Genomic DNA, 27,748 nt, shown 5'->3' with positions numbered 1-27,748 from the left:
ATAGCTGGTTTTGCCCCACTATAAGTTTCCCAAGAAAGAACAAAACTTGCATTTCCATACACATGCTGAGTGCAGGTGGAGCTGGGTGAAGTGACAACCCTAACAGAACCAAATCTGTTATATCCCACTGACACAGATGATTAAGTTGGCTTTTCTTTATTACCAGAGAATGTATGAGGAATCATTCCTGTCTCAGTTGAAAGCCTTTCATTCACAACATAAGAGTAGCCATACTGGGAGGGACATATTTCACAGCTCAGGGAGGGAGATGAGATACATGGTGAGTGGATTTAAAGCCCCCGAGGCAGCAACCAGGAAGGTACATTGCTCCTGGCCCTTAGGACCATTGGCTCTGTCTAAGAGCAGTGGAGACTCTATTAAAAATAAAGATGAAAAAAACCTTGGTTGGTTGTGACCTGGCTTGGATACTGGTCCCTTTTAACCGGCAGCAGTAAATTTTTATAGCGCTGGAAATGGTGCGCTAGGGGTGGGAGGTACCGCCACTTCCAAGCCGCAGCTTAGTAAAAAGAGCCCTAAGGCACCTCCTGCTACTGCCAAGCCAAATAGCCTGACCTGGGACTTGAGCTCAGGACTTTCTGTACCATGCCACTGGGTCAGCCCATCCAGGACCATCCTTAATGTGCGCTAGAGCAGAGGTAGGCAACTCCAGTCCTCCAGAGCCCAAGGCACATCACATTTTCAGGATATCCACAGTGGATATGCAGGAGATAGATCTGAATACCAAGGAGGCAGTGCATGCAAATCTATCTCCTGCATATTCATTGTGGATATCCTCAAAACCTCATTGGCTGGGGCTCTTGAGAACTGGACTTGCCTACCCCTGCTCTTGAGTGCCATTCACCACCACACCACAGAATGACAAGCACTGGACTCTCATGGAGATTTGCGTAGTGCAGTTCTGATCTCCCACCACAGGAGGGCAACAGCACCCAGAAAATTATGTCACTCCAGTTCGGAAAACAAACGACTGAGGGGAGTTATGATAAAAGACAGGGCATTCCACCCCTTCAGGATGGCCCTGCATGTGAATACTAGGAATGGGTATTGCATATTATCAAACAAAAATAAGCAGAAATGATAAGTGCCAATGATAGTGTGCACTCCTTCAAGAGAGTGAGCACTATTTGCAAAAAGAGTGCTGATTGTGCTTGGGCAAACTATTGCACATGTGTGAACCACGGTGCATACATACATAAGAACATAAGCGTTGCCATACTGGGACAGACTGAAGGTCCATCAAACCCAGTATCCTGTTTCCAACAGTGGCCAATCTAGGTCACAAGTACCTGGCAAGATCCCAGAACAGCAAAACAGATTTTATGCTGCTTATCCTAGAATATGCAATGGATTTTCCCAAGTCCATCTTAATAATGGCTTATGGACTTTTCTTTTAGAAATTATCCAAACTTTTTTAAAACCCTGCTAACAACTTTTACCAACAAATTCCAGAGTTTAATATATTTTCTCTGATTCGTTTTAAATTTACTACTTAGCTTCTTTGTGTGTCCCCTAGTCCTAGTATTTTTGGAAAGAGTAAGCAAGTGATTCACATCTACCTGTTCCACTCTACTCAGTATTTTATAAACATCTATCGTATCTCCCCTCAGCTGTCTCTTCTCCAAGCTGAAGAGCCCCTAGCTGCTTTAGCCTTTCCTCATAGGGAAGTCATCACATCTCCATTATCATTTTTGTCACTCTTCTCCTTACCTTTTCTAATTCTACTATATCTTTTTTGAGATGTGGTGACCAGAACTGCACACAGTACTCAAGGTGCGGTCACACAATGAAGTGATACAAAGGCATTATAACATTCTCAGTTTTGTTTTCCATTCCTTTCTTAATAGTTCCTAACTTTCTATTTGCTTTCTTTGTTGCAACTGCACATTGAGCAGAGGGTTTCAACATATCATCAACAAGTGGCGTAGCTACATGGGGCCAGGGGGGCCTGGGCCCCCGTAGATTTGGCCCTGGACCCTCCTGCCAATGACCTGCCTGATCCCCCCCCCCTCCCGCCGTCAACCCGCCGTCGCCATCGCCTGCCTTTGCTGGCGGGGGACCCCAACCCCCGCCAGCCAAGGTCCTCTTCTTCTCGCAAAAGGCTTCCTTCTTTTTCTGACGTCCTGCACGTACAACGTGCAGGATGTCAGAAACAGAAGGAAGCCTTTTGCGAGAAGAAGAGGACCTCGGCTGGCGGGGGTTGGGTTCCCCATCAGCAAAGGTAGACGACGGCGGGTTGGAGGCGGGAGGGGGGTCGAGAGGGTCGGCGGCAAGGGGCGGCAAAGTCGGCAATGGCGGGGGTCGGTGGCGCTGGGGGGGGGGGCTAAAATGTGCCCCCTCACCTCGGACTCTGGACCCCCCTCCCGCTGAAGTCTGGCTATGCCCCATCAACGATGACACCTAGATCCTTTTCCTAGGCGTTGACTCCTAATGTGAAACCTTGTATCACGTAACTTTGCATATAGTGGGCCTGATTCTATATTTGGTATTGAAAAAATTGGCACAGATGGAAAACGCACCTATGCGTATTCTATAAACTACGCAGTTAGGTGCAGTTAATAGAATACATATAGTAACATCCTCATTCTAAAATTTAAGCGCAGTCAATTACTCTAGTGTTATTCTATAACCTCCCCTTACTCCCCCAGTGGTCACCAACCCCCTCCCACCCCAAAAAAAAAATTAAAACACATTTTTTTGCCAGCCTCAAATGTCATACCCAGCTCCATCACAGCACTATGCAGGTTCCTGGAGCAGTTTTTAGTGGGTACTGCAGTGCACTTCAGGCAGGTGGACCCAGGCCCATACCCCCCCTACCTGTTACACTTATAGTGGTAAATGGGAGCCCTCCAAAACCCACTCGAAACCCACTGTACCCACATCTAGGTGCCCCCCGTTACACTTTAAGGGCTATGGTAGTGTTGTACAGTTGTGGATTTTTGGGGGGGCTCAGTACCTGGAATCAATTTGTGAAGTCCACTGCAGTGCCCCCTAGGGTGCCCTGTTGGTGTCTTGGCATGTGAGGGGGACCAGTGCACTACAAATGCTGGCTCCTCCCATGATCAAATGGCTTGGATTTGACCGGTTTTGAGATGGCCACCATTAGTTTCCATTATTGGCAAAAACCAATGGCGGCAATCTCTAAGGGCAGCCCAAATGTTGAGATTTGGCCGGCTCCAACTGTATTATCGAAACAAAAGATGGCCGTCCATCTTGTTTCGATAATACAGTCGGGTACGCCGCTTTACGGGGCCGTCATTAGAGATGGGCGCCCTTATAGATGGGCACCCCCGTTCAATTATGCCCCTCAATATTACCTAACATAAAGACTCTTTTACAAAGGCGCAGTAGACACTATGTGCGTACAGTGTGTGCCAAAAAGATACTACTGCCAGGCTAGCTTACCCCTCCCCCCGGTGGTAATTTCAGATTTGATGTGTGCCCATAATGCCACAATCATTTTTTAAAACTTTCCTACCAAGCGTGCTGTTTTTGTTGTTAATCGGCAGTTGGCATGTGCTGACCAGTCACCACACGTGTAGCACGTGAGCCCTTACCACCAGCTCAATGGGTGGCGGTAAGATCTCAGGTCAAAAATGGACTTGCGCTGGTTTCAATTTTAGCGCACATCCATTTTCTGGCCCCTTAAAAAAAGGCTCATTTTCCTAGACATGGTAAAAAAATGGCCCAGCGTGTGCCCAACAGACGCAGTTGCACTACCGCAGGCCACTTTTTACCGCAGCTTAGTAAAAAAAAAACCTTAATTGTTTAAGTGGGTGCTAATTGACTTTAGCTGTCAATAATGACACCAGTTTGCAGTTTTGTTTGTTACATTTGTTCCCCATGCTTTCCCACACATGGCAGGCCCAATACCGCTTACATGGGGCAATGGAGGGTTAAGTGACTTGCCTAGAGTCACAAGGAGCTGCCTGTGCCTGAAGTGGGAATTGAACTCAGTTCCTCAGGACCAAAGTCCACCACCCTAACCACTAGGCCACTCCTCCACTCCATATGCATAACTGCATTTAGGCACTGACCGGCGATATTCAGAGCGATTTAAGCAAGCGGAAGAGGCTCCTGCCTGCTTAAAGTGACTGGCTGCCTAACCTAATATTAGGCAAATCACGCTTTGATCGTGCTCAGCCTCTTTGTTATAAACTACACTGGCTCCCCTGTATTACCTTCAAAATCTGCTCATTGACTCACAAGATAATATATGGGGAAGCCCCTGCCTACATGCTAGATTTGATAGATCTTCCATCAAGAAATGCTTCGGAGATTGCTCGATCCTACCTTAATCTACATTACCCAAGCTGCAAGTCTGTTAAATACAAACTGCTCTTTTCATCTTCTTTTTCCTACCTCAGCCCAAAGTCTTGGAACGTCCTGCCAAGGCATCTAAAAGTGATTGACGACCACCAGCTATTCAAGAAATCCTTAAAAACGTTTCTATTCAAGAAAGCATATCCCTCCAATTAACGCTCAATCTTCACCTTCTCCATATTACCTATACCCATTTAGCCAATGTGTATTACCTTCATGATCTTTCCCGTGCTTCTGACTTTTGTGTCCTTACCCTCCTTATACTGTAACCTTTTGTAACATTGTAAGCCACATTGTGCTCACTCTAGTGGGAAAATGTGGGGTATAAATGTACCAAAAATAAATAAATAAATAAATAACCTCCAATATTCAGTAACATTAAACCAGGCATCGACACTGAATATCAACTCTGACCACTCATTTACAAAAAGGGCAGGTCAGGGGGAGTGGTCTTGAGGAGAATCTGGCACTTATGTGGGCGCCAAGAAGGAATAGGAGCAGAGTGGGACGTAGCCAGACCTCACAGTGGGAGGGGGCCAGAGCCCGAGGTTGGGGGCACATTTTGAGTACCGCCCCCCCACCACTACGCCTCGCCTCCTCACCCCCCCCACCACCTCGCCTCGCCCCCCACCACCTCGTCTCATCCCCTCATAAGCAAATACCTTTGCTGGCGGGGGTCCCCAACCCCCCCCCCCAGCCCAAGCCTTCTTCAGTGCGGTCTCCGGAGCAGCCGCGTTCGCTGCCTGCCCCCTGCTGGAGACTGCACTGAAGAAGGCTTCGGCTGGTGGGGGGTTGGGGACCCCTGTCAGGCCAGGGGCCCGGATGAAATTTGCAGGGGGCCCAGGCCCCCCTGCCCCCCGCCCCCTGTAGTAGACACAGCATGGCAACAGACCCAATCAGAGTAGCACATGTTCATAACAGCTTATAACATTTTCTTGAAATTATCTTTTATTATTCATTTATTTTTTATTTTTAACTTTAATTTTTTATATAGAAACACAGAAGCATGAGATATTTTTTCAAAAGACTGAGCTATCAGATCTCTTACAGTACACAGCTGTTCCAAATCCAAGCTCTATCATATCATCAGTCACTTGCCTTGTGTGTTTGTTTTTTAAATACATCAATTTCTCTGTGTACTCCTGAACAACACTTGAACAAAAGGAAAGAAAAACAGAGTGACTTCTTAGCTCATCAACTAAAGGCGTTTCGGTCAGTAAGACCTGCATCCGGAATAGTTGGAAAGCAGTAGCTAGAAACTTCAGCAAAGAACGCCATGTCAAAAAAGTCAGATTGTTGTATTGTTAATTAAAGGTCACCAGCCCATTTCGTGGATTTCCCTGTTTTCCTTCTGCTTGCTTGCTTTGTGCAAACTCTTGATCTTTTGCCCTGATGCCAATTACAGCCTGTGCCCCTCCCAAGACAACACCCCTCTCACCATACACGCTATAGAATTTAGATGTTATCATTATAGAAATACGCCTAAGTGCAGTTTATCGTTTATTGGGGGGTTTTCTATACCGACATTAATTGCAAAACAAGTCAAATCGGTTTACAATATATAAAACAGGCAACATAAAAGAACTCCATTAAAATAAAGTAACAGAGAGGGGCATAATCGAACAGAAACGCCTATCTCCATGGGCGTTAATCTCCGAGAACGGGTCCGTGAAGGGGCGGAGTGAATCGTATTTTCCAAAAAAAATAGACGCCCATGTTTTATTCGCCAAGGTGTGAGCTGGGCGTTTTTGCTTTTCAGCGATAATGGAAAATGAAATCGCCCAGCTCAAAAACGAATACATCCAAGGCATTTGTTCGTGGGAGGGGCCAGGATTCATAGTGCACTGGTCCCCCTCACATGCCAGGACACCAACCGGGCACCCTAGGGGGCACTTTTACAAAAACAAAAAAAAGGTAAAAGAGCTCCCAGGTGCACAGCACCCTTCCCTTGGGTGTTGAGCCCCCCCAAATCCCCCTCAAAACCCACTGCCCACAAGTCTACACCATTACTATAGCCCTAAGGGGTGAAGGGGGGCACCTACATGTGGGTACAGTGGGTTTGGGGGGGTTGGACGACTAAGCATTAAGCAGCACAATTGTAACAGGTAGGGGGGGGGATGGGCCTGGGTCCACCTGCCTGACGTCCACTGCACCCCCTAACAACTGCTCCAGGGACCTGCATACTGCTGCTTGGGAGGAGGGTATGACATTTGAGGGTGAAAATAAAACGTTGTGAAACATCATTTTTTGTGGTGGGAGGGGGTTAGTGACCACTGGGGGAGTCAGGGGAGGTCATCCCCGACTCCCTCTGGGGGTCATCTGGTCATTTAGGGCACTTTTTGGGGCCTTATTCGTGAAAAAACAGGGTCCAGGAAAAGTGCCCTAAATTCTAGCTACAAACGCATCCATTATCGGCGAAAGGCGCCCATCTCTGTTCGGGTGATAACCACGCCCAAGTTCCGCCTTCACCACGCCTCCGACACGCCCCCGTCCACTTTGTCCGCATCCGCGACGGAGTGCAGTTGAAAGCGTCCAAAGTTCGGCTTTCGATTATACCGCTTTATTTGTTTTTGTGAGAAAGACGCCCATCTCCCGATTTAGGTCGGAACTTGGGCGTTTTTCTCGTTCGATTATAAGCTGGATAGTAACATAGTAGATGACGGCAGAAAAAGACCTGCACGGTCTATCCAGTCTGCCCAACAAGACAACTCATATGTGCTACTTTTTGTGTATACCCTACTTTGATTTGTACCTGTGCTCTTCAGGGCACAGACCGTATAAGTCTGCCCAGCACTATCCCCGCCTCCCAACCACCAGCCCCGGCACAGACCGTATAAGTCTGCACAGCACTATCCCCGCCTCCCAACCACCAGCCCCGCCTCCCACCACCGGCTCTGGCACAGACCGTATAAGTCTGCCCAGCACTATCCCCGCCTCCCAACCACCAGCCCCGCCTCCCGATCTCGACTAAGCTCCTGAGGATCCATTCCTTCTGCACAGGATTCCTTTATGCTTATCCCACGCATGTTTGAATTCCGTTACCGTTTTCATTTCCACCACCTCCCATGGGAGAAAAGCGCAAAACACGTCATTTAAAACAAGAAAACACAAATCGTTCATAGCTACAATTCCAAAATAATTTGAGTAACTTAGGACAATAATCATTCTTAACAACACTCACAGTCCTATGAGGGACTGCTAATTAGTGCCAATTAGCACTAATTAACTCCAATTATCCCCGATAACTAGTTGTTATTGCCACTATGTACCTTTTTAATCAATTAATTTGCATGTGTAAGTGCCATTATTCTATAATCTATGCCTGCAGTTCTGCACACTTCTCGTCCTCCCAATAACCTCTTAAAAGGTGGCAGCAGGGCAGCTCTAAACCATCCTATGGGCCATGACTTTTCATGAATGGTTCTCATAGAAATAGCCTGCCTGATTTATAGGCATTAGTACTTCAAACTGAAGCCCGAACAGACAGAAAAAGAATGAAAAATAGCTGGAAGGGAACATTAAAGGGAAAATAAAATTAAATGCTCACCAGAGAGAGATAAATCATGCAGGGAGAGATCTGAGCCCAGTGGAGCAGCACATTTTTGTTGGCATTGGCCAGTCTGGGCTGTTTTCTTTAGAGAAACAATTACAGGAAAGGGAAAAATATATTCACAGTAAAACTTGTGCAAAATGCAGGGTCCCTTTCCCCCTATCCCCCAACAAAGTGCACACTGCATCAGTTTAAAGTTCTGCAAGGTATTCTGAGCAAGAGTTTGTTCTGTACCCTTCTTTATTTTTTTCTGTGCATCTTTTCCCGTCTCCAAGGTGAAGGAAATTAAAATCCCTGGGGAAAACTCTTAGGGCTCCTTTAACAAAGCTGCACTAGCAGTTCCCGCATGGCAAATAAGGCGGTTAGCTTAGCAGAGTTTAAAAAGGGGTTAGACGGTTTCCTAAAGGACAAGTCCATAAACCACTACTAAATGGACTTGGGAAAAATTCACAATTTCAGGAATAACATGTATAGAATGTTTGTACGTTTGGGAAGCTTGTCAGGTGCCCTTGGCCTGGATTGGTCGCTGTCGTGAATAGGATGCTGGGCTCGATGGACCCTTGGTCTTTCCCAGTGTGGCATTACTTATGTACTTATGAGAGGAAGCCCACAGGAACTGAGTAAGCTTCCTCTCATTTATCACGCAGGAATCGTTAGCGTGGCTTTGTAAAAGAAACCCTGAGGGGTCCTTTTACTAAGCCACGTAAGCACGCATGCACCCAATTCGGATTACCGCCCAGCTACCATGTAGCCCTTACGATAATTTCATTTTTGGCGCGTATCCGCTACGCGTGTCTGAAATTTTTTTTTTCCAGGCGCGTGTCAGCTACTCGCGCCAAGTGGCATTTGATGCGCGTAGGTCATTACCGCCCGGTTACCGTGTGAGACTTTACCACTAGGTCTCAGACCCAAAATGGATGCGCGGCGATTTTCATTTTGCCGCATGTCCATTTTCGGCAAAAATTTTAAAAAGGCATTTTTTTTTTTGCAGGTGCGCTGAAAAGTGATTCTGCGCATGCCCCAAACACACATCTACACTACCGCAGGCCATTTTTCAGTGCACCTTAGTAAAAGGACCCCTTAATTTGTTCAAGCTTGCGCTGTAAAGCTTAAAATCTAGCCCACGTTTGCTCTATCCAGGTTGCCATAAGACCATGGAATGATCAACAGAAATATACAGGGACCTGCACACACTGTTGCCTTCTTAAGGGAACCTGCTTGAACAACTGACCTGTGTTTTATCACCTTCTAATATTAAAATCACCAACAACCTGAAATTAAAAAAAAGCTAATGTGTCTACATTAGTAGCACTTTGGCCTGGGGGAGTTTATCTGCATATCCACCATGCTCATGTGGTGTCTGGAAACTCATAGCAGTGAGATCAAAAGGAATCAATGGACTGAGTGCTAGCAATTAAGTGCCAGAATTATAGGCAGTGATTGCTATTTTATAAAAATATTTATGCACTTAGCAGAAATTGGCAGAAATGCTGCTACATTTAGGCAAGCCTGCTCACGCTATGTCAAGAGCAGGCATAAATGTGAAATATAACCAGGGCTTTTTTTTGAAGGGGTACTTGGGGGTACTGAGTACCGGCACCTTTTCCGCTAAAATTGACCCATGGTCCCCAAGTTTTAATGAAAGAGCTCAGGCTTTACACACCAATTCTGCCTTATCATAGATTCTGTGACTAGCTTGCAGGGGGCTTGACTATTGTGGGGTGGGTCCCTCAGTGATCACCCCACCCCTGAAGGGTGGCCTGGCATTTGAGTACCGGCACCTTTTTTGCTAGAAAAAACACACTGAATATTACGATCCTTTCCCAAACATCACATTTAGCAGTTCCAAGCAACTTGTTTATAAAAATGTTTTAATCTGCCAATCTACAGGAGAGTCCTAAATTCTGATTAGGGGAATACTCCAATATCCTTCCATATATTTGTAATTATTTTAAACCCAGGCTTTATACATCAGGTACAGTAGGTATTTTTCTGTCTCTAGAGGGCTCACAATCTAAGTTTGTACCTGAGGCAATGGAGGGTTAAGTGACTTGCCCAAGATCACCAGGAGCAGCAGTGGGATTTGAACCGGCCACCTCTGGATTGCAAGACCGGTGCTCTAACCACTAGGCCACTCCTCCACTAGCAACATTCCATGTAGAATCTCAAATATTTACTTATTTAGATTTTGCTCACACCTTTTTCAGTAGTAGCTCAAGGTGAGTTACATTCAGGTAGTACATTGGATAATTCTCTGTCCCAGGAGGGCTCACAATCTAAGTTTGTAACTGATGCAATGGAGGGTTAAGTGACTTGCCCAAGATCACAAGGAGCAGCAGCGGGATTTGAACCGGCCACCTCTGGATTGCAAGACGGGTGCCTCTAACCACTAGGCCACTCCTCCACTAGAATTGCACTAATTGACTTTAATTGAGATTTACACACACAACTCACTAAGTGTATTCTATAACGTGTTGTGCTTAAATTCTTTTTTTTTTTATAAGCATTTTAAAATACATAGTATTCAAAACTGAATAATAATACACAATTTGTAATCTATCAACAGGTAATTAGTAGAAAGAAATTTAACAAAACTTCCATCGTCCACAAAAAATAAGAAATGATGTAAGAATCATGAGAAAAGAAGAAAAATTATCAAGCTATAAATACCAAGCTTCAAACATTTCAATTAAACCAGAGACCGCGCTAAGCCCTGTAGATTCACTCCTGATTGCTATACAGTGTTCGATCGAGTCTAAACTTTCACAATAATACTCTCTTTACTTTTCAAAAAAGTATCCAACTGATTGGGTTCAAAAAATTGATATTGTTTAGTGTGGAATAAAATTCTACACACACAAGGAAATTTCAAAAGAAAGTTTGCTCCCAAGGCAATTGCCCTTGGGCGCAAAGCAAGAAATAGCTTACGACGTTTTTGGGTTTCCCTGGACAAATCCGGGAAAACTCTTATTTTTGAACCCAGAAATAAAGAATTCAAATGTCTTAAGGAAAGCCTCTCTGTCCAACTCTAATGCAAAAGTAACCAATAGAGTAGTCCTTTGCGTGACCACCTCCAAAGAAGATTCCAGAAAAGCCGTTAAGTTCATTGCATTCTGAGGGTCTAAGTTTCCTGGGGCTTGCCCAGTAATTTGAATATAATATGCCCTTGTAATTGGTGGCAGTGAGTTCTCGGGCATTCCCAGAATATCAACAAGGTATTTCTTAACCATCTGCACTGGAGAGAGAATAGGTGACTTCAGAAAATGTATCATTCGCAGGTTAAGTCTTTTGGATTGATTTTCCAGATATTCCATGCGTCTAGAAGCAAAGTTCCTTTCTTTAATTAATGTTTGATCCACAGGTTCCATTTTTTCAACTTTTTGAGAGAGGATTTTTACTTCAGTCGCATGAATCTCATTAATTTGTAATTGTTTGAGAGCAGCCTCTGCCAAAACTTTAATAGTTTCATTATTCTTTGAAATAGCAGACTGCAAATTTAAGAGAGTTGTGGAGCTCAGATCCCAAAGTGACTCTAAGGTCACTAAAGCAGGTTTTTCAAACTGCCCTACATTAAATACCAGGGGAGACGCTTGAACAACCTGTTCCAGGATACTCACTGTCGCAGAATCCACAACGGTAGCAGCTTTCTGCTCTGGGGCAATCAGTTGTTCAGGAGATGACCTCTCTGCTGCCATCGGGTTCCCTCCCTGCTCGCTCCCTTCACCTCTTTGGGTGGACGCTGCAGGACTCGACTGTAAGCACTCACTTCCTGGTTGAGGGGGCGCTGCACGAAGAACAAGGCTTAGGGAAGCCCCATCGCCACTGTCGGTCAGCGCCGAAACGCTGGCACCAGCTACTGGAGTAGAAGTCGACAGAGCCCCGGGCGCTATTCCAAAGTGTTCAAGCGTCGGCTGGGAGAGTGGGGGCTTACCGCCAGGGTCTGAGGGAAATTCCCTGACTTTCCCATGTCGCTTACCCATCACATCGACAGGTAAGGTAGCTCTCTCCAGGTCTGCTCTAGCACAACTTGAAACGCGTCCGTAGCGCTAAGTCAAACCGTCGCCATCTTGGATCGCGTTGTGCCTAAATTCTAAGTCGCATAGTTGAAAAGGGGGCATGGCCATGGGTGGGGCGTGCGCGTTTCTACAATCTATTGCACATTACTACAGTACATACCTGCTCTGTGCCTAATTTAAGCATCGGGATTTACACCAAGTAAAATGTGGCCTAAAAGGACGCAATTGTTACATCGCGGAACATTCGACTAGATATATAGCTTGTTCCCGCCCTTTCTCGGCGTATCTTTGTGAAGTTCTGAGTGGACCTCTGTTTTTCAAGACAAGTTTGTTTTTGACCATTGGATTATCTGTTTCTTTGGAGACAATAGATCCCCGACGCAGACATTTGTTGCCGAAACACGGACCATGTCGGGTCTGATTAATAAAGTACAGCTGAGACGCTACCATTTTTGAAGGCTCCTTGTTCTTGTTTGGATTTTAAATTTAGGCATGACCACGTATGCTTGAGCTTATATAGTCGAAACGCCTACACCCCTCCCATGTGAACGCCCCCTTTGCAGTTATGCACTACAACATTTAGGGCCTCTGGTGTGGCAAATCAGGGGTGTAGCCAGACTTTGGCGGGAGGGGGGGTCCAGAGCTCAAGGTGAGGAGGCACATTTTAGCCACCCCCCCCCCCCCCCGGTGCCACCACCACCACCACCAACTTTGAACCCCCCTCCCCCCCGACAACCCTCTCAACCCCCCCTCCCACCGACAACCCTCCCCCGCCGCCACCGTCGTCACCTACCTTTGCTGGCGGGGGACCCCAATCCCTCAAGGCTTTGTTCTGTTTCTGACGTCCTGCACGTTGTACATGCAGGACGTCTGACTCACAGAAACAGAATGAAGCCTTGCAGCAAGGCTTCATTCTGTCTCTGTGAGTCTGACGTCCTGCACGTTGTATGTGCAGGACGTCAGAAACAGAACAAAGCCTTGCACGGGAAGAAGAGGACCTCGGCTGGCAGGGGATGGGGGTCTCCCGCTAGCAAAGGTAGCCAACGGTGGCGGTGGGGGAGGGTTGGCGGCGGGAGGGGGAGTTGAAAGGGTCATCGGCAGGGGGGTCCAGGGCCAAATCTACGGGGGCCCAGGCCCCCATTGCCCCACCTAGCTACGCCAATGCGACAAATGAGAGGAAGCCCATTCAATTCCTATGGGCTTCCTCGCATTTGCCAGGCAGAAATTGATAGCGTAGCTTTGTAAAAGAAGACCTTAGATATCAAGATATAGAAGGTAAAAGGGGGCCTGATGTGCACCAAGGCCCACTTTTACCGCAGCGGGTAAAAGGTCATTTTTGTGAAGAAAATGGCCCTGCGCTATTTAGGTGATGGTAAGGGCTCCTGCGTTAACCCAGCGGTAACTGGGCAGCGCTACCGGCGGAGTTACAAAAATATGCCAGAAATGACCAGTGCTGGGAGTGGGAACAACCACCGGGCTGCTGCGGTAGCCCAGCGGTTGCTCCAAATTGCCACATGGCAAGCCCAATGGCACACGGGAAGCCCTTTGTAAAAGGGTCCCATGGAGGGGAATAATCGAACGGGGGCGCCCATCTCTAGGTACAGCCCCATAAACAAGCATACCCGACCGTATTATCGAAACAAGATGGGCAGCCATCTTTCATTTCGATAATACGGTAGGGGACGGCCAAATCTCAACATTTGGGCCGCCCTTAGAGATGGCCGACATTGGTTTTCACCTATAATGGAAACTAAGGGCGGCCATCTCAAAACCGGCCAAATCCAAGCCATTTGGTCATGGGAGGAGCCAGCATTTGTAGTGCCAGGACACCAATCAGGCACCCTAGGGGGCACTGCAGTGGACTTCACAAATTGCTCCCAGGTGCATAGCTCCCTTACCTTGTGTGCTGAATCCCCCAAAACCCACTCCCCACAACTGTACAACACTACCATAGCCCTTAAAGGGTAACGGAGGGCACCTAGATGTGGGTACAGTGGGTTTCGGGTGGGTTTTGGAGGGCTCCCATTTACCACTACAAGTGTAACAGGTAGGGGAGGATGGACCTGGGTCCGCCTGCCTGAAGTGCACTGCAGTACCCACTAAAAACTGCTCCAGGGACCTGCATAGTGCTGTGATGGAGCTGGGTATGACATTTCAGGCTGGCATAGAGGTTGGCAAAAAATGTTTTTTAATTTTTTTGCGGGGTGGGATGGGGTTGGTGACCACTGGGGAAGTAAGGGGAGGTGATCCCCGATTCCCTCCGGTGGTCATCTGGTCAGTTCAGGCACCTTTTCAAGGCTTGGTCGTCAACAAAAAGGGACCAAGCAAAGTTGACCAAATGCTCGTCAGGGCAGCCCTTCTTTTTTCCATTATTGGCCATCTCTTAACCACGCCTCCGTCCCGCCTTCGGTACACTGCTGACACACCCCCTTGAACTTTGGCCGTCCCTGCGACAGAAAGCAGTTGAAGCCGCCCAAAATCGGCTTTCGATTATGTCGATTTGGGCGCCCTTAGGAGAAGGCCGCCCATCTCCCGATTTGTGTTGGAAGATGGCCGCCCTTCACCTTCGAAAATAAGCTGGTTAACCACCTAACTGCCATTTCATCCCCACTTTGGTGCTTAACTTCTGTTTGAGTGATAAAGTTAGGTGCCTAATCGCGACAAGGAGTTGCAGTGGGATTTGAACCAGGCTCCCCTGATTTGCAGCCCACTGCTTACTCCTCCACTCTACTGTATATACCCCTTTGCAATAATAAACTCACAATTAATTTAAAAATAGCAATACTAGTGGAAACTTTAATCTCCAAAATGCAGATCACATGGCTCTGACCCAGCCAAGCGATGTACGGTTTGATTTCAGCACATGAAAAAAATGTAGAGAAAAACAAAAAAATATATTATCTAAAAGTCCTTTAATTTTTGTTTTAATATTTGTAAAATAGGATTTAGTAGGTTGAATTTCATTTTCTTTGTGAAGGTGAAATTATCATTGTATGAAGCTGAGTCAGGGACTAGAAAAAATGCTCCCCCCCCCCCCCCCCCCCCCACTGCTCTTTCCTGTTATGTGGCAATACAAATTTGGGGGCATTAAAAATACCACCCTCCCCCGAAACTTGGACATGGCAAGTCAAGCAAGGAAAATGCTTTTTGACTAAAAAAAAAAAAACTTAAGCAAACAATGCTGTGATAGGCAAAGCACACAAACAGTGACAGAGGCTAATGGACCTGGGCAGAGGCGTACAGATGTTTGCAGGAATAAGTGACATCTGTTTAAATGGAATAGGGAAGCTGTGTGTACAGGAGCCAGGTTCAGAATAATTCACCTCTTGGTGGGGGCTTATCTTGGTCAAACACTCACCCAACCCAAATCAATCACAGGATGGGTCTGGGACAAGTCTTTGCACAGATTGAATTGAGGGCTTTCGATGCCTTCCACTAAAACACTGCCCTTAGCTACTTCTTCATCCGTGATCCATACCTTATCCTTCCTACAAAAGGAAATGTACTAGCCTGGAGTGCTAATTTGGGGCCCCTGGTGCCCAGATATGAATTAAAATGTCAAAGGGTACCCCCTCCCCTCCCCCCCACACACACACCCTGAAGTGAATAGTCTGTCACAGCACGGGGCAGGATAACATGAAGAATGCACCTACAGGGTCCAGCAAGAGACTTTGCACATCGGATAAACAATCCCCAGAAACAAATACATTTATTTGTTATGGAAGATAATGCAATTAATTGTCAGGGTAAGGTGTTCTGCAATCCCCCACCCAGTGGCGTAGCTAGGGGAGCACCAGGGGAGCGGCCGCTCCCCCAAACGGAGTTCTACCGGCGCCTATTTTTTCTCAACGTGTTGCATTGAAACTGTGCGCCGGAGGAAGTCCGCTCTCGCGCCACTTTCGCTCCCCCCACCCCCGCGCTGTCAACCTGACTCCTTGTAAATGTAAATAAATCCAGACACAGTTCTGCTGGTCCCTATAAATACCCCAAGCAGATCTGTCATTATTTTATGTCATCTAGCCAGCCTGCCATATTCACTATACTATCCATTACAATGTCACAAGCGCAATCTGAACTCACAAGCTACTTATTCTATAAGACCTGATTTAAAGCAATTCAGGCAGTAAGTTCAATGCCATAAACATTCTCATGCCATTCTTCTCATGCCATGAACCCAACACACCATCAATCCAAGCTGACAAACTGGTCAGCTCTTAGCTCTAGTGCAATAAATTTGTAATACCAGTTTAGCAACACAATTCCGCTACTGGACTTATCTATCATCAGACTCTGTATTTAAAGCATTGCATTGAATCAGAATATTTTTAACATTTTAAAATTTAGACCTAGACCCAGTGGCGGCAGGATAGCAAACCCGTGCAAGGATGACCAGTAACCCTAGGGGTTTGTTAATGCGGATTTCATGGCTTGCATATTGTATTTTTTTATATTTCATTATTCACCTTCCAAATGTAAGCTCAAGCAGTTACAATTAGGAATAGTAGATAGTTACCCGACAAAAAACTTCAGTTAAAAATGTGTATTAAGTGCAAGCTAAAGCACATTGAGGTAAATTCTACATAGGTCGATAATTAAGGACTCATTTTCAAAGTACTTAGAGATCCTTTTACAGAGCCATCGTAAAAAGTGGCCTGTGGTAGTGTTGACGCATGAGATTGCCGATCGCCAAGGCCATTTTTTACCGTGGCCATAAAAAGCCTTTTCCCCATTGGCGTCCTTAATGGCCGTGCACTAATTTCACAATTACTGCCTGAGCCCTTACCCACCACCCATGTACTTGGCAGTAAGGGCTCACGTGCTAATCGAGCAGAAGGCAGCCATTTCCCACGATAGAAAATTTGTATTTTCTAGCGTGGGAAATGGCACACTGCAAGAGCAGAAATACCACAGGGCAGGGGCGTAGCCAGAGTTCGGCGGGAGGGGGGTCCAGAGCCCAAGATGAGGGGGCACATTTTAGCTCCCCCCCCCCCCACGGTGGTGCCAACCCCCCCCCCCGCCACCATTTTGACCCCCCCACCACCCCACCCCCACCACCACCACCTTTGACCCCCCCCTCCGGCGCCAACCCTTTCAACCCCCTCTTCCCCCCCCCCCCCCGCCATCGGGTACCTTTGCTGGCGGGGGTCTCCAGCCCCCACCAGCCGAAGTCCTCTTCTCCAGCGTGGCCATGTTACTGATCTGCAAGGGCACGCTTCTGTTTCTGTGAGTCTGCATGGCCATGTTGCTGATCTGCAAGGGCAGGCTTCTACATGGAATGCTGCTAGTGGAATAGCAACATTCCATGTAGAATCTCAAATAGGTAAAGGGAACTGGAACTTGATATACTGCCTTTCTGAGGTTTTTGCAACTTCATTCAAAGTGGTTTACATATATACAGGTATTTATTTTGTACCTGTCCACAGTCACAAGGAGCTGCACTGGGACTCAAACCCAGTTCCCCAGGATCAAAGTCCGCTGCACTAACCACTAGGCTACTCCTCCACCTCCACGAGTTAGGCACCAAAACACTGGGCATTAAGCTAGTATTCTATCACAGCAGAGTTGCATTGAATATTAGCGTTACCCCACCACCACCCCGTTATGCGCCAAACTTTAGGAACGACCATTTATCCCATGTCCATGGCTGGCATAGATATTGGTGCCTAGATGTTGCAGTTGGGCACATAAATGCAACTATTCTATAAAGTACACAGAAGAATAGTCAGAATGCATCTGACATGCCCATGTCCCTCCCACATTATTATTATTTATTTATTATTTTGGTGCATTTGTACCCCACATTTTCCAACAGGAGCAGGCGCAATGTGGCTTACAATAATTCAAGAGGAAAAAATATAATGCAAAGATGGCTCAGTTACAGAATGAGACAGGCAGGGAATGGAACAGAGGAAAACACGGGGTGAAAGCAAGCGGCAGATAACCATGTACAGTCAGGAAGGGAGAGAGGCTAAACATAGGAGTTAAACAAAGCAGATCAATCAGTGATATGGTTCAAAACTTTATTTTCAGAGATTCGCCCGACACAGACTGTGTTTCGCCCACAAAGGCTGCGTCAGGGGCTAATAGTCCAAGCAGGACATGAGATTGAAACGTAAAAAACCAGCAGGGTGCTTTCCTCAATCAAGATGAGGACATCAGCTCAATGCACAGGGTAAGTCTCTGGTCGCATCGCTCAGCTGCTGGAAAAAGAATGTTTTTAAAGACTTTTTCAACAGGTTCTTTTAGTAACATATTAACACCCTCCCTTTGCATTTGTGTGAGAGAAGTTAGGCGCCGGTTATAGAATAGGGGAATAAGTCTGTTATACGCGCAATAGCTAATTAATACCAATTAGTGCTTGTTAACATGAACTATTGGAATTTATCACCAATTATTTGCCAATTTAGCATCATCATATTGTGCGCATAGCTCGCCTTATTCTATTACTGGACATCCAATTTCAAACCTAGGTTTGGGTGGCATTTATAGGATTTAGGAGAAGATTCTCAGTGGAGCCTATTCACTAGTTAAGCACATTACTTGCTTTAAGGCATGTTGTAAAGATAACACAGATTATTAAATGAGGCCTTAAGTTTGTTCCTAAGGTAATGTGGAGGATAATGTGACTGGACTATGGTTACAAGGAGCATTAGTGAGAGAAGTGGGATTTGAACCCTGACTTCCCTGTAATAGAAAATCACAGCTCTGTATTCAATACGTGGACAGGAAAGGAAATTCTCTCTCTCTTTATAGCTGCACTCTACGTTGGAACCCTAAGACATACATGCACATCTCCAGATCCAGATGTGTCCTTGAGTTGAACTGACTCCTGGTGACCACAGAATGAGGCCTATTCCTTCATGGTTTTCTGGACATGATGCAGGAGTAGTTTGACGTTGCCTTCTCCTGCTGCTGCCCAACACAGGGGGGCATGACCTGGATTGGCATTGCTTCCAGAACCTGCACAGCATTGGACCTAAGGCCATGGAGGGTTAAATAACTTGCTCAAGGCCACAAGAAGCTGCTCTACTTATTAGACTTCACAGTCAAGAAAAACTGAGGCAACTTGTGGTCTAGGCTGTTGCTCTGCTCTCTTTCTTCCATATTACTACTAATGCACTGTAATTCTCATCTGAAGAAAATGACATGCAATGGGTTTTTTTTCTGATGAGAACAGGCTAGTCTTGGAATGAGCTGATCAATGTCTCTGCTCTATCCCAAGTGTGGAAAGACAAACTGACTTAGATTAACTTAACGAAGACAGCAACACAGATCATTGTGGAGCAAAAATAGTGCAGAGGGCCACAGATGAAACAACAAGGCAGAGCCAGAATATGGAGGAAGCATTTTTATTCAATGACCCAACATGGCTCGTGTTTCGGCAAGTACCTCGTCAAGGGTCAGCATGGTGTTACAGCATGATAAAGCTTCATGTATGAATTCCACAATCACAAAGGCAAATCGTCACAACACTTTTAGTACTTGAAGCAATAGATCTATTCCTTCTAAATAGTACCAAACACTCCTGAAACTGGGAGCTTGCGTCCACTCTGGAAAGCATAGGCTTTTGGGACCATGACTGTGCTTTCCAGAGTGGAGAATTCAGCTGTGATTGCATTGAAAAGAGTGATGGAGCTGAACAAGAGCTCCAGGTTTCAGGAGCAGGGGCATAGCCACGGGTGGGCCTGGACGGGCCCAGGCCCACCCATTTTCCCTCCAGGCCTGCCCATCCACAACCTTCCCGCGCTGTCGCTACCCTTTTGTCCCGCAGAGGCAACGTTCAGTGTTTCCATCCTGCCCTGTCTTTTCCCCAAGCTCCGCTGCATCGGTCTCTGCAAGTGGAAATTTGGAATCCTTCTCCTTTTCAGCCGTCGTGCTGCGCTGCCATACACACAGGCAGCTTCGCTCCTCCCTGCTGCGTCCATTCTGGCCCTCTATGATGCACTTCCTGTTTAGGGCCAGATGAACGCGGTGGGGGAGAGCGAAGCTGCCTGTGTGTATGGCAGCGCAGCGCGACGGCTGAAAAGGAGAAGGATTCCACTTGCAGGGACCGATGCAGCAGAGCCTGGGAAGAAGGCAGGGCAGGAAGGAAATGCTGAACGCTGCCTCCGCGGGACAAAAGGGCAGCGACAGCGTGCGAAGGTTATGGATGGGCGGGCCTGGAGGGAAAGTGGCTGAGCTGCTGGGACATGGGAGGGAGAGGAGGAAGGGACTTGAGGGAAGGGAGAGAGCTACTGGGACATGGGAGGGAGAGGAAGAAGGGACTGGAGGGAAGGGAGAGAGCTGCTGGGACATGGGAGGGAGAGGAAGAAGGGACTGGAGGGAAGGGCGAGAGCTGCTGGGACATGGGAGGGAGAGGAAGAAGGGACTGGAGGGAAGGGCGAGAGCTGCTGGGACATGGGAGGGAGAGGAAGAAGGGACTGGAGGGAAGGGAGAGAGCTTCTGGGACATGGGAGGAAGAGGAAGAAGGGACTGGAGGGAAGGGAGAGAGCTGCTGGGACATGGGAGGGAGAGGAAGAAGGGACTGGAGGGAAGGGAGAGAGCTGCTGGGACATGGGAGGGAGAGGAAGAAGGGACTGTAGGGAAGGGCGAGAGCTGCTGGGACATGGGAGGGAGAGGAAGAAGGGACTGGAGGGAAGGGAGAGAGCTACTGGACATGGGAGGGAGAGGAAGAAGGGACTGGAGGGAAGGGAGAGAGCTTCTGGGACATGGGAGGGAGAGGAAGAAGGGACTGGCGGGAAAGGAGAGCTGCTGGGACATGGGAGGGAGAGGAGGAAGGGAGAGAGCTACTGGACATGGGAGGGAGAGGAGGAAGGGGCTGGAGAGCTGCTTGACAAGGGAGGAAGAGGAAGAAGGGACTAGAGGGAAGGGAGAGAGCTGCTGGACATGGGATGGAGAGGAGGATGGGATTGGATGGGAGAGAGCTGCTGGACATGGGAGGGAGAGGAAGAAGAGACTGGAGGGGAGAGAGCTGCTGGACATGGGAGGATAGGGAGAGAAAGAGGGGAGATGGATGAAAGGATGCAGAGAGAACGGGGAAAGACTGGAAGGATGTGGAGAGAGAGGGGAGACTGAACAGAAAAGGGTAGAGAGATAGAGAGACACTGGATAGAAGGAGAGGGGAGATAGAGACACTAGATGGAAGGATCAGGAGAGAGGGTAGATGGGTGAAGGGATGAGGAGAGAAAGAGGGAAGACACTGGATGGAAGGGTAGGAAGAAAAAGGAGACGCTGGATGCAAAAGAAAGAGGGGAGACACTGGAAGGATGGGGATAGAAAGAGGGGAGCTGCTGGATGGAAAGAGGGAGAGTAGGGAAAGACTGGAAAATAAGAGGAAGGGGCATGTGGAGAACAAGGGTGAGGAAAAGATGAAAAGCCATAGGTGATGAATGGACAGGAAACCCTGGCAAGAGAAAGACGAAGGAAAGCAGAATCTAGAGACTGGGAGCAACACAATGAGAAAAAGTAAATGGCCATACAACAAAGGTAAAGAAAATAATTTTATTTTTAATTTAGGATAAAGTAATATGGTACCTGTGTTAATAAAGTTTCAGAGACCAATACTTCCTTCCTTAGGTCAGGAGAGGATACCATAACAGCATTATACTGACCTGAGGCAGGAGGTTTTGGCCTCTGAAATCTCATTGAAAAGGGTGTTAGGCTATTAAATAAATTATTTTCTGAAACCTGATGCACTGAAAAGCAGCACTTTACCCCTGTGTGACAAATGCATCTGATTAGTGTGACTAAATTTTGCTGGGGAAGGGGGGTAGAGAGAAAAGTTTGTGCCCACCCACTTTAGGTTCAGGCCCATCCAAAATTGGCAGTCTGGCTACGCCACTGTTCAGGAGTCTTTGGTGTGTTATATGGAGGGAATAGATCTGCTACAATTACTAAAAGTATGTTGACGATTTACCATTGTGATTGTGGAATTCATACAGGAAGCTTTGTCATGCTGTAACACCATTCTGACCCCTGACGCAGGCACTTGCTGAAACACGGCCGTATTGGGTCATTGAATACGCTTGCTTCCTCTGTATCTGGCTCCACCTTGTTCTTTGATTAATGTAAGTCAATTTTGCCTTTTTGGTCCTTTTCTACAAACCTAGAAAATACCTGACATTTAATGTAAACAAGTGCAAAGTGTCACGTCTAGGTAGTGGTGAGCCATTAGGTTCTCTGAGGCCCGAAGGACCTCAGAGGACTGCCGCGCACCCCGGATCTTCACCCGCGGCGACCGCCGTTCACCGGAGGTTGAGCCCCCAGCTGCAGGCGGCCAGCGGGACTGCTGGAACCGCGGGGTGACGGCCGGCCTGGCTGAACACCAGCAAGACAGTCCCGACTGAGTGGCTAGCAGGGACGGCTAGCGCTGCAAAAGCACAGTCCCTGGATGCGGCTAGCAAGGACGGCTAGCTGAAGGAACACAGTCTCTGAGGGTGGCTAGCAAGGACGGCTAGCGGAAGGAACACAGTCTCTGAAGGTGGCTAGCAAGGACGGCTAGCAGGACGAAGAACACAGTCTCTGAGGGTGACTAGCAAGGACGGCTAGCGGAAGGAACACAGTCTCTGAGGTGGCTAGCAAGGACGGCTAGCGGAAGGAACACAGTCTCTGAGGTGGCTAGCAAGGACGGCTAGCAGGACGAAGAACACAGTCCCTGAAGTGGCTAGCAAGGACGGCTAGCAGGACGAAGAACACAATCCCTGAAGTGGCTAGCAAGGACGGCTAGCAGGACGAAGAACCCAGTCTCTGAGGGTGGCTAGCAAGGACGGCTAGCAGGACGAAGAACACAGTCTCTGAGGGTGGCTAGCAAGGACGGCTAGCAGGACGAAGAACACAGTCCCTGAAGTGGCTAGCAAGGACGGCTAGCAGGACGAAGAACACAATCCCTGAAGTGGCTAGCAAGGACGGCTAGCAGGACGAAGAACCCAGTCTCTGAGGGTGGCTAGCAAGGACGGCTAGCAGGACGAAGAACACAATCCCTGAAGTGGCTTCTGACATTTGAAACGGAAGCCCCGAGCCCTCCTTGTTCCGGGGTTTAAATCCCCCGCCCGTCCATCCTCTCCCTGGAGAAGAGCCAATCCCTGTAGCCCTGACAGGCAAGGATGGCCAGGATTGGAGGACCCGCCTCGCAGGCGGAGTTCCTCCTGCCATGCACCAATCCGGCGCAAGGGGGCGGGACTTGCAATCCTCTCAGTTCCGGTCGGGGAGACAACGACGCCGCCGCCATCTTGGCCGGCGTCCTCCCTTCCCTGGGGCCGGCGTTCGTTCCCGCGGGTCGCCAGCCTTGGGCCGCCCCGCGGAAGTGCCGGCCCCGTCGGCGGCCTGTCTCTGCCGCACCGGGGCCTGCGGCCCCCGCCGACCATCGCTCCCCGCCGCGGGAGCACTGGTAAGGTCCCGAAACGGGACAGTATCCTTCCCGGATGCCTCCTTTCCCCCGGGCCCGGGTTTGGAAGGATACCGGGCGTGGAAGGCTTTGACCACCTCCGGAGCATGTACATTTGCCGCGGGCTCCCAGGAGTTGTCTTCGGGGCCAAAGTTCTTCCATGACAATAGGTAATATAACTTCCCCCGCCGCTTCTTTGAATCCAGAACATCCTCCACCTCATACTCTGGATCGGGATCTGCCTCAAGATCTTCGGTCTCCTGCCGTTGGGGGTGCCATCGAGATCCTTGAAAGCTTTTCAATAGGGAAATATGGAAGGCGTTATGCACCCGCAGGGTCCTAGGCAATCGCAACCGATAAGTCACAGCTCCAATTCGAGATTGGATTGCAAACGGCCCAATATACCGAGGTCCCAATCTCCGCGAGGGTACCCGAAGTCGGAGATATTTGGTGCTTAACCAGACCTTCTGCCCTGGTTGCAAATCGGGAGCGGGTCTCCGATGCCGATCTGCGAAGACCTTGTACTTGGTGGCTGCTTTCTGTAGTTGTTCTCGGGCCATTTCCCAAACTCTTTGCAGATCTGCCAGAGTCACATTAACCATGGGGGTCGGAGATCCAGACGGGAAAGGTGCTGGCAGTCGAGGATGTCGTCCATACACCAAGAAGAATGGAGAGTCTCCCGAGGCCGAGTGGACACTGTGGTTATATGCAAACTCGGCCCAGGGAAGTAGGGAGACCCAGTTATCTTGGCGTTTGTTGACAAACGCTCGCAGGAACCCTTTTAACGTTTGGTTCGCCCTCTCGACCATGCCATTGGTTTGGGGATGGTATGCTGATGAGAAATGGGTCTTCACCCCCAATGCTGTACACAAGGCCCTCCAGAAGCGCGAGGTGAATTGGGGGCCCCGGTCACTAATAATCCGAAGAGGCAGCCCGTGGAGTCGAAAAATATGTTGAATGAAGAGTTGAGCCAATGCGATCGCTGAAGGAAGTCCTGGCAAGGGAACGAAATGGGCCATTCGGGAAAAACGGTCAATTACCACCCAAATCACCGTATGTCCCCGGGAACCGGGGAGGTCGGTGATAAAATCCATGGAAAGTTCCGTCCAGGGCCCTGTCGGTACGGACAGTGGTTGTAGCTTCCCTATGGGGGTCCCGATCACCGGTTTGATCCGGGCGCACTCAGGACAGGTGGTGACAAATTGAAGAATGTCCCGTCTCATCTGAGGCCATTGATACTGTCTGGTAATGAGCCGCAGAGTCTTTTGATACCCAAAATGTCCCCCCCATCGGGACGAATGCCCCCATTGCATTACCTTCGCTCGTTCAGCGGCCGGCACTAGTTCCTTAGTAGGAGCCACCTCCCCCACGGCCGCGCTGAGGCAGGCCGGATCCAACATGGAATGGGTTTCCTTAGTCTCCTCAGGAACCTCAAACGCTCTGGAGAGGGAATCCGCAGGGGTATTCTGAGCAGCCGCTCGAAAAACTAATTGAAAATGAAATCTGGCGAAAAACAATGACCACCGGGCTTGTCGGGGATTGAGCCGTTGAGCCTCTTGTAGATACAGTAAATTCTTGTGGTCAGTGATCACTGTGAATCGATGTTCCGCCCCCTCCAGCAGATGTCTCCATTCCTGTAGGGCTAATTTCAATGCTAAGAGCTCTCTGTCCCCTACTGTATAATTACATTCCGCCGGGGAGAATCTACGAGAGAAGAAAGAGCAAGGCTGACGCCGGCCCTTGGAATTCACTTGCGAGAGGACCGCCCTGGCTCCCAACGCAGACGCGTCCACCTCCACAGTAAAGGGTTTCTCAGGATCCGGGGCTAGCAAAATGGACGCTGATTTAAAGGCCTCTTTCACCTGGCGAAAGGCCACTTGCGCCTCGGGCGGCCAGTCCCGGACGTTGGCGTCTTTTCTAGTAAGGGCCGTCAGCGGCGCAGTCAGTTGAGAATACTGAGGAATAAACTGGCGATAGTAGTTCGCGAATCCCAAAAAACGTTGTAGGGCCTTCAATCCCAGCGGCTGGGGCCATTCTCGAATTGCCCGGAGTTTGTCCGGCTCCATCTGTAGGCCCCCGGGTAACAGAATGTGTCCCAAGAAAGGTAGCGACCTCTGATGAAAAGCGCACTTACTGAGCTTAGCGAACAGGCGGTATTGCCGTAACCGTTGCAGCACGGCGCGAACATGGCTCACATGGTCGGTGGGGTCTTGGGAAAACACCAAGATATCATCCAGGTACACAATCACTGTGGAGTTCAAAAAATCCTCAAGCACAAAATTGATAAGTCTTTGGAACACCGCAGGGGCATTACACAGGCCAAAGGGCATCACCCGATACTCGAAATGTCCCTCGTGGGTGTTAAAAGCCGTCTTCCACTCGTCCCCTCGCCGAATTTGAACCAAGTTGTAGGCCCCCCGCAAGTCCAACTTGGTAAACATCTGGGCCCCTTGCAACCTGCTGAAGAGTTCGGGGATGAGCGGTAGAGGAAAACGATCCTTTACCGTGATGGCATTCAATCCCCGATAGTCAATACAGGGCCTTAAGGAGCCGTCCTTCTTAGTAACAAAAAAGAATCCGGCCCCGGCCGGGGACGTAGAGGGCCGGATAAAACCTTTCCGCAGATTCTCCCGGATGTATTCCTGCATCGCCTTGGACTCTCCTCGGGACAGGGTATATAGGCGACCCCGGGGCGGCACGGTGTCTGCCCTCAAGTTAGTGGCACAGTCAAACGACCGATGAGGCGGTAGAACCTCCGCCTCCCTGGGATTAAACACATCTGCAAAGTCTCTATAGTCCATAGGCAGTGAGCCCAGCTCTACCTGTGCCCCTCCGGGTACCACCGCCAGGGCAGAGCAGCTGCCGGTCAGGCCCTTACAACCGTTCTCCCGACAGGCACTACCCCAAGCTTGGATGCTTCCACTGGTCCAGTCAATAACCGGGCAATGTTTCCGTAACCAGGGCAGTCCCAGGACCACTGGATGAATGGTCCTGGATAGAATCAGAAATCGGGCCTCCTCCTGGTGATCCTCCCCCACCTGTAACTGCAAATAGGGGGTGATTTCAGTGACCGGCTGCGGTAACGTCGTCCCCTGGATGGAGGTTATTTGCAGTGCCGGCCGCCGCGGGAGCGTGGGCCAGCCCATATGTTGCAGCAGCTCGTGCCCGATGAAGTTGCCCCCCGACCCCGAGTCCACCAGGGCCCGGGTCTGAATCATGGTCTCATGCCATCGGAGGGTTACTGGTAGCGTGATCAAGGCCTCTGGCAGGGGAGCGGAATGCCCCAAGACCCCTCCCCTCAAGGTGCCTTGGGGGAGACGTTTCCCGCCCGGGAGGGACAGGCTCGAATAAAATGTCCAGCCTCACCACAATAGAAGCACAGTCCGTCCCACAGGCGTTTCTTCCTAGTGGAGGAAGCCAGCCGTTGCCGGCCCATCACCATCGGCTCCTCCCCACTCTCCTTGCCATCCCGGTTCCCACGGCGAGGAGATAGCCCCTTGGCAGTCCGGGACGTTCCCCGCGTCCACTTCTGCCGTTCTGCCCGGGCTCTGGCTCGCTCCTGGAACCGGGTATCTACTCGGATACAAAGCGAAATCAGGGCATCCAACTGGCCTGGGACCTCTCGTCCTGCCAATTCGTCCTTGATTCGTTCTTGTAACCCTTCCATAAAAATTGCCATCAAGGACTCAGGGTTCCAACGGAGCTCCGTGGCTAAAGTCCGGAAACGGATGGCATAATCGGCCACCGTCCCCTCCCCCTGATGAATTCGCAGCAGTTCCGAGGCCACAGACGATGGTCTTCCCGGAAGGTCAAACACCATACGGAATCGGCGCTGAAATTCACTATAGTCATCCAGGATGGGGTCCTGTTGTTCATTCAATGGGGCCACCCAGGCCAGAGCCTTCCCTTCACATAGGCCCATGATATATCCCACTTTACTTTGGTCTGAAGCAAATGTCTCCGGTTGCATCCGGAAGGCCAAATTGCACTGATTGAGGAATCCCCGGCAACCTCCGGGGGCCCCATCATATCGTGTCGGCTCAGGGAACCGAGGTCCCGTGTGGAACCCTCCCGAACGGGGAGCCGCTGCGGCCCCCTGGACCGCAGCGGCCTGGTTCTGTACCTGAAGCGTTGACAGTTGCGAGCATACATTCTGAAGCGCCCCTGATAGGGCGTTCAACTGCTCCTGCTGCTGCTGAAGTACCTTGGCCAGGTCCCGTAGATCAGGTTGCGTCGGCGAGCTCATGGCTTCCGTTTCCTGTCACATCTAGGTAGTGGTGAACCCTTAGGTTCTCTGAGGCCCGAAGGACCTCAGAGGACTGCCGCGCACCCCGGATCTTCACCCGCGGTGACCGCCGTTCACCGGAGGTTGAGCCCCCAGCTGCAGGCGGCCAGCGGGACTGCTGGAACCGCGGGGTGACGGCCGGCCTGGCTGAACACCAGCAAGACAGTCCCGAC

The 27,748-nt window shown here is 49.2% G+C and overlaps 1 protein-coding gene across 3 annotated transcripts in view; it reads right to left on the bottom strand.

Moving 5' to 3' along the window:
• LOC115482230 (peptide YY-like) overlaps window positions 1-27,748 on the bottom strand; it is a 171,698-nt gene that overhangs the window by 80,864 nt on the left and 63,086 nt on the right. The window contains exon 1 of one of the 3 annotated variants that reach the window (XM_030221866.1): window positions 11,509-11,526. The exons of the other annotated variants lie outside the window; for them this stretch is intronic. The gene's annotated coding sequence lies outside the window, so the exon portion shown is untranslated. Of the gene's footprint in view, window positions 1-11,508; window positions 11,527-27,748 lie in introns of those variants that run through there. 3 annotated transcript variants of the gene reach the window in all.

The sequence above is a fragment of the Microcaecilia unicolor genome, chromosome 12 (genome assembly GCF_901765095.1).
Source record: "Microcaecilia unicolor chromosome 12, aMicUni1.1, whole genome shotgun sequence".
In the NCBI taxonomy this organism is placed as follows: domain Eukaryota; kingdom Metazoa; phylum Chordata; class Amphibia; order Gymnophiona; family Siphonopidae; genus Microcaecilia; species Microcaecilia unicolor.
The sequence above is the reverse complement of the archived record's forward strand: the minus strand, read 5'-3'. Positions and strand labels throughout refer to the sequence as shown.